Below are 8,439 nucleotides of genomic sequence, written 5' to 3'. Positions count from 1 at the left end.
TCCATCTTTGCCTCCTACTGCGAGGCGTACCTGGGCGTTATGCCGTCCGTGGCGCTCCTTCGCCATTTCTTCTTCCTCCACATCAGCGGCGAGCACACCTTCGGGTGTGCTAGTTTCGTTGCGTGCGGCAAGGCCAACTCGATCTCGAGCACCGGGAAGAGGGCCGACAACATCCGATCCAAATGGGTCATGATGGATGCCCAGCGCCCCGACCCACGTCTGGCGTTGCCCACAGCGGCGCCCCCTCCCAACGGGGGGTAGCCCAAGGTGGAGCTTGTCGACAAGCGGGATGTAGGGAATCGTAGCATAATTTAAAATTTTCCTACGCTCACCAAGATGCATCTATGGAGTCTACTAGCAACGAGGGGAAAGGAGTGGATCTACATACCCTTGTAGATCGCGAGCGGAAGCGTTCCAATGAACGTGGATGACGGAGTCGTACTCGCCGTGATCCAAATCACCGATGACCGAGTGCCGAACGTACGGCACCTCCGCGTTCAACACACGTACGGTGCAGCGACGTCTCCTCCTTCTTGATCCAGCAAGGGGGGAGGAGAGGTTGATGGAGATCCAACAGCACGACGGCGTGGTGATGGATGTAGCGGGTCTCCGGCAGGGCTTCGCCGAGCTTCTGCGAGAGAGAGAGAGAGGTGTTGCAGGGGGGGAGGGAGGCGCCCAAGGCTTAGATCTTGCTGCCCTCCCTTCCCCCCACTATATATAGGGCCAAGGGAGAGGGGGGGCGCAGCCTTGCCCCTTCCTCCAAGGAAGGGTGCGGCCAGGGGGGAGTCCTTCCCCCCCAAGGCACCTCGGAGGTGCCTTCCCCTTTTAGGACTCTCCCTTTTTTTCTTATCTCTTGCGCATGGGCCTCTTGGGGCTGGTTCCCTTGGCCCATATAGGCCAAGGCGCACCCCTTACAGCCCATGTGGCCCCCCGGGGCTGGTGGACCCCCTTGGTGGACCCCCGGACCCCTTTCGGCACTCCCGGCACAATACCGATAAAGCGCGAAACTTTTCCGGCGACCAAAATAAGACTTCCCATATATAAATCTTTACCTCCGGACCATTCTGGAACCTCTCGTGACGTCCGGGATCTCATCCGGGACTCCGAACAACTTTCGGGTTTCCGCATACATATATCTCTACAACCCTAGCGTTACCGGACCTTAAGTGTGTAGACCCTACGGGTTCGGGAGACATGCAGACATGACCGAGACGCCTCTCCGGTCAATAACCAACAGCGGGATCTGGATACCCATGTTGGCTCCCACATGTTCCACGATGATATCATCGGATGAACCACGGTGTCGAGGATTCAATCAATCCGTATGCAATTCCCTTTGTCAATCGGTATGTTACTTGCCCGAGATTCGATCGTCGGTATCCCAATACCTTGTTCAATCTCGTTACCGGCAAGTTTCTTTACTCGTACCGCAATGCATGATCCCGTGACTAACGCCTTAGTCACATTGAGCTCATTATGATGATGCATTACCGAGTGGGCCCAGAGATACCTCTCCGTCACACGGAGTGACAAATCCCAGTCTCGATCCGTGCCAACCCAACAGACACTTTCGGAGATACCCGTAATGCACCTTTATAGTCACCCAGTTATGTTGTGACGTTTGGCACACCCAAAGCACTCCTACGGTATCCGGGAGTTGCACGATCTCATGGTCTAAGGAAAAGATACTTGACATTGGAAAAGCTCTAGCAAACGAAACTACACGATCTTTTATGCTATGCTTAAGTTGGGTCTTGTCCATCACATCATTCTCCTAATGATGTGATCCCGTTATCAATGACATCCAATGTCCATAGTCAGGAAACCATGACTATCTGTTGATCAACGAGCTAGTCAACTAGAGGCTTACTAGGGACAGGTTGTGGTCTATGTATTCACACATGTATTACGATTTCCGGACAATACAATTATAGCATGAATAATAGACAATTACCATGAACAAAGAAATATAATAATAACCATTTATTATTGCCTCTAGGGCATATTTCCAACAGTCTCCCACTTGCACTAGAGTCAATAATCTAGTTCACATCACCATGTGATTAACATTCACTGGTCACATCACCATGTGACCAACATCTATAGAGTTTACTAGAGTCAACAATCTAGTTCACATCACTATGTGATTATCACTCAATGTGTTCTGGTTTGGTCATGTTATGCTTGTGAGAGAGGTTATTAGTCAACGGGTCTGAACCTTTCAGAACCGTGTGCTTTACGAATATCTATGTCATCTTGTGGATGCTACCACGCGCTATTTGGAGCCATTTCAAATAATTGCTCTACTATACGAATCCGGTTTACTACTCAGAGTCATCCGGATTAGTGTCAAAGTTCGCATCGACGTAACCCTTTACGACGAACTCCTTTCCACCTCCATAATCGAGAAAATTCCTTAATCCACTAGGTGCTAAGGATAAGTTCGACCGCTGTCATGAGATCCTTTCCCGGATCACCATTGTACCCTCTTGACCAACTCATGGCAAGGCACACTACATGTGCGGTACACAGCATAGCATACTATAGAGCCTATGTCTAAAGCATAGGGGACGACCTTCGTCCTTTCTCTATCTTCTGCTGTGGTCAGGTCTTGAGTCTCACTCAATACTCACACCTTGTAACACAGCCAAGAACTCCTTCTTTGCTGGTCTATTTTGAACTCTTTCAAAATCATGTCAAGGTGTGCTGTCTTTTGAAAGTATTATCAGGCGTCTTGATCTATCTCTATGGATCTTGATGCCCAATATGTAAGTAGCTTTATCCAGGTCTTCCTTTGAAAAACTCCTTTCAAACAACCCTTTATGCTTTCCAGAATTTTTTTACATCATTTCAGATCATCAATATGTCATTCACACATACTTATCAGAAATGTTGTAGCGCTCCCACTCACTTTATTGTAAATACAAGTTTCTAACAAACTTTGTATAAACCCAAAAACTTTGATCACCCCATCAAAGCGTATATTCTGACTCCGAGATGCTTGCTCTGATCCATGGAAGGATCACTGGAGCTAGCATACCTTTTAGCATCCTTAGGATCGACAAAACCTTTCTGATTGTATCACATACAACCTTTCCTTACGAAAACTGGTAAGGAAACTTGTTTTGACATCCATCTGCCAGATTTCATAAATGTAGCTAATGCTAACATGATTCCGACGGACCTAAGCATCGCTACGGATGAGAAAAACTCATCGTAGTCAACTCCTTGAACTTGTGAAAATACTCTTTGCCACAAGTCGAGCTTCATAGATGGTAACATTACCGTCCATGTCCGTCTTCTTCTTAAAGATCCATTTATCTCAATGGCTTGCCGATCATCGGGCAAGCTCACCAAAGTCCATGCTTTGTTCTGATACATGGATTCTATCTCGGATTTCATGGCCTCGAGCCATTCGTCGGAATATGGGCCCACCATCGCTTCTCCATAGCTCGTAGGTTCATTGTTGTCTAGCAACATGACTTCCAAGACAGGATCACGCATTACTCTGAAGTAGTGCGCATCCTCGTCGTCCTACGAGGTTTGGTAGTGACTTGATCCGAAGTTTCATGATCACTATCATAAGCTTCCACTTCAATTGGTGTAGGTGCCACAGGAACAACTTCCTGTGCCCTGCTACACACTAGCTGAAGCGACGGTTCAATAACCTTATCAAGTCTCCACCATCCTCCCACTCAATTCTTTCGAGAGAAACTTTTCCTCGAGAAAGGACTCGTTTCTAGAAGCAATTACTTTTGCTTCCAGATAGGAGGTATACCCAACTGTTTGTGGGTATTCTATGAAGATGCATTTATCCTCTTTGGGTTCGAGCTTATCAGCCTGAAACTATTTCACATAAGCATCGCAGCCCCAAACTTTTAAGAAACGACAACTTAGGTTTCTATAAACGGTGTCGTCTCAACGGACTTGCGTGGTGCCCCTTTTGAAGTGAATGCGGTTGTCTCTAATGCCTAACCCATAAATGATAGTGGTAATTTGATAAGAAACATCATGGCATGCACCATATCCAATAGGGTGCAGTTATGATGTTCGGACACACCATCACACTATGGTGTTCCAGGCGGTATTAATTGTGAAACACTTTCCACAATGTCTCAATTGTGTGCCAAACTCGTATCTCAGATACTCATCTCTATGATCATATCACAGACATTTTATCCTCTTGTCACGACGATCTTCAACTTCACTCTGAAATTGCTTGAACCTTTCAATAATTCAGACTAGTGTTTCATCAAGTAAATACACTCAGCATCTACTCAAATCATCTGTGAAGTAAGAACATAACGATATCCACTGCATGCCTCAGCATTCATTGGACTGCATACATCATAATGTATTACTTCCAATAAATTGCTCTCTTGTTCCATCTCACTGAAAACGAGGCCTTTCAGTCATCTTGCCCATGTGGTATGATTTGCATGTCTCAAGTGATTCATAATCAAGTGAGTCCAAACGATCCATCTGTATGGAGTTTCTTCATGCATATATACCAATAGACATGGTTCGCATGTCTCAATTTTTTTTCAAAAATGAGTGAGTCCAAAGATCCACCTACATGGAGCTTCTTCATGCGTTCTACACCAATATGACTCAAGTGGTAGTGCCACAAGTATGTGGTACTATCATTACTATCTTATATCTTTTGGCATGAACATGTGTATCACTACGATCGAGATTCATTTTAGGTGCAAGACCATTGAAGGTATTATTCAAATAAACAGAGTAACCATTATTCTCCTTAAATGAATAACCGTTTTGCGGTAAACATAATCCAATCATGTTCAGCGCAACCACCAAATCTCGATGGTAGAGGGAGCATGCGATGCTTGATCACATCAACCTTGGAAACACTTCCAACACATATCGTCATCTCACCTTTAGCTAGTCTCCATTTATTCCGCAGCTTTTATTTCGAGTTACTAACACTTAGCAACTGAACCAGTATCTAATACCCTGGTGCTGCTAGGAGTACTAGTAAAGTACACATTCATATAACGTATATCCAATATACTTTGTCGACCTTCCCTGCCTTCTCATCTACCAAGTATCTAGGGTAGTACTGCTTCAGTGACCGTTCCTCTCATTATAGAAGCACTTAGTCTCGAGTTTGGGTTCAACCTTGGGATTCTTCACTAGAGCAGCAAACGACTAGCTGTTTCATGAAGTATCCCTTTTGCCCTTGCCCTTCTTAAACTAGTGGTTTTACTAACCATCAACAATTGATGCTCCTTCTTGATTTCTACTCTCGCGGTGTCAAACATCGCGAATAGCTCAAGGATCATCATAACTATCCTTGATATGTTATAGTTCATCACGAAGCTCTACTAGCTTGGTGGCAGTGACTATGGAGAACTATCACTATCTCATTTGGGAGATTAACTCCCACTTGATTCAAGCGATTGTGGCACTCAGACAATCTGAGCACACGCTCAACGATTGAGCTTTTCTCCCTTAGTTTGCAGGCTTAAGAAACTTGTTAGAGGTCTCATACCTCTTGACGTGGGCACTAGTCTGAAATCCCAATTTCAGTCTTCGGAACATCTCACATGTTCTGCGACGTTTCAGAAACGTCTTTGGTGCCACAATTCTAAACCGCACCAAACTATCACGTAGTTATCAAAACGTGTATGTCAGATGTTTTGTAACATCTACAGACGACGCTGAGGTTCAGCACACCGAGCGGTGCATTGAGGACATAAGCCTTCTGTGCAGCAATGAGGACAATCCTCAGTTTACGGACCCAGTCCGCATAATTGCTACTACCAACTTTCAACTAAATTTTCTCTAGGAACATATCTTAACCAGTAGAACTAAAGCGCAAGTCATGACATAATTTGCAAATACTTTTTGACTATGTTCATGATAATGAAGTTCATCTGATTATGAACTCCCACTCAGATAGACATCCCTCTAGTCATCTAAGTGAAACATGATCCGAGTTCAACTAGGCCGTGTCCGATCATCACGTGAGACGGACTAGTCAAGATCGGTGAACATCTCCATGTTGATCGTATCTTCTATACGACTCATGCTCGACCTTTCGGTCCTCCGTGTTCCGAGGCCATGTCTGTACATGCTAGGCTCGTCAAGTCAACCTAAGTGTATTGCGTGTGTTCCGAGGCCATGTCTGTACATGCTAGGCTCGTCAACACCCGTTGTATTCGAACGTAAGAATCTATCACACCCGATCATCACGTGGTGCTTCGAAACGACGAACCTTCGCAACGGTGCACAGTTAGGGTGAACACTTTCTTGAAATTATTATAAGGGATCATCCTACTTGCTACCGTCGTTCTAAGCAAATAAGATGCAGAAACATGATAAACATCACATGCAATCAAATAGTGACATGATATGGCCAATATCATCATGCTCCTTTGATCTCCATCTTCGGGGCAGCATGATCATCTTTGTCACCGGCATGACACCATGATCTCCATCATCATGATCTCCATCATTGTGTCTTCATGAAGTCGTCACGCCAACGATTACTTCTACTTCTATGGCTAACGCGTTTAGCAATAAAGTAAAGTAATTTACATGGCGTTATTCAATGACACGCAGGTCATACAAAATAATAAAGACAACTCCTATGGCTCCTGCCGGTTGTCATACTCATCGACATGCAAGTCGTGATTCCTATTACAAGAATATGATCAATCTCATACATCACATATATCATTCATCACATCTTCTGGCCATATCACATCACATAGCACTGGCTGCAAGAACAAGTTAGACGTCCTCTAATTGTTGTTGCAAGTTTTTACGTGGTTTGTAGGTTTCTAGCAAGAACGTTTCTTACCTACGTATGACCACAACGTGATTTGCCAATTTCTATTTACCCTTCATAAGGACCCTTTTCATCGAATCCGTTCCGACTAAAGTAGGAGAGACAGACACCCGCTAGCCACCTTATGCAACTTGTGCATGTCAGTCGGTGGAACCTGTCTCACGTAAGTGTACGTGTAAGGTCGGTCCGGGCCGCTTCATCCTACAATGCCGCCGAAACAAGAAAGGACTAGTAGCGGCAAGAAGAATTGGCAAACTCAACGCCCACAACTTCTTTGTGTTCTACTCGTGCATAGTAACTACGCATAGACCTGGCTCATGATGCCACTGTTGGGAATCGTAGCATAATTTAAAATTTTCCTACGCTCACCAAGATGCATCTATGGAGTCTACTAGCAACGAGGGGAAAGGAGTGGATCTACATACCCTTGTAGATCGCGAGCGGAAGCGTTCCAATGAACGTGGATGACGGAGTCGTACTCGCCGTGATCCAAATAACCGATGACCGAGTGCCGAACGTACGGCACCTCCGCGTTCAACACACGTACGGTGCAGCGACGTCTCCTCCTTCTTGATCCAGCAAGGGGGGAGGAGAGGTTGATGGAGATCCAACAGCACGACGGCGTGGTGATGGATGTAGCGGGTCTCCGGCAGGGCTTCGCCGAGCTTCTGCGAGAGAGAGAGAGAGGTGTTGCAGGGGGGAGGGAGGCACCCAAGGCTTAGATCTTGCTGCCCTCCCTTCCCCCCACTATATATAGGGCCAAGGGAGAGGGGGGGCGCAGCCTTGCCCCTTCCTCCAAGGAAGGGTGCGTCCAGGGGGGAGTCCTTCCCCCCCAAGGCACCTCGGAGGTGCCTTCCCCTTTTAGGACTCTCCCTTTTTTTCTTATCTCTTGCGCATGGGCCTCTTGGGGCTGGTTCCCTTGGCCCATATAGGCCAAGGCGCACCCCTTACAGCCCATGTGGCCCCCCGGGGCTGGTGGACCCCCTTGGTGGACCCCCGAACCCCTTTCGGCACTCCCGGCACAATACCGATAAAGCGCGAAACTTTTCCGGCGACCAAAATAAGACTTCCCATATATAAATCTTTACCTCCGGACCATTCCGGAACCTCTCGTGACGTCCGGGATCTCATCTGGGACTCCGAAAAACTTTCGGGTTTCCGCATACATATATCTCTACAACCCTAGCGTTACCGGACCTTAAGTGTGTAGACCCTACGGGTTCGGGAGACATGCAGACATGACCGAGACGCCTCTCCGGTCAATAACCAACAGCGGGATCTGGATACCCATGTTGGCTCCCACATGTTCCACGATGATATCATCGGATGAACCACGGTGTCGAGGATTCAATCAATCCGTATGCAATTCCCTTTGTCAATCGGTATGTTACTTGCCCGAGATTCGATCGTCGGTATCCCAATACCTTGTTCAATCTCGTTACCGGCAAGTCTCTTTACTCGTACCGCAATGCATGATCCCGTGACTAACGCCTTAGTCACATTGAGCTCATTATGATGATGCATTACCGAGTGGGCCCAGAGATACCTCTCCGTCACACGGAGTGACAAATCCCAGTCTCGATCCGTGCCAACCCAACAGACACTTTCGGAGATACCCGTAATGC

This window comes from Aegilops tauschii, chromosome 7, assembly GCF_002575655.3.
Source record: "Aegilops tauschii subsp. strangulata cultivar AL8/78 chromosome 7, Aet v6.0, whole genome shotgun sequence".
Lineage (NCBI taxonomy): Eukaryota > Viridiplantae > Streptophyta > Magnoliopsida > Poales > Poaceae > Aegilops > Aegilops tauschii.
This window is presented reverse-complemented; position numbering follows the sequence as displayed.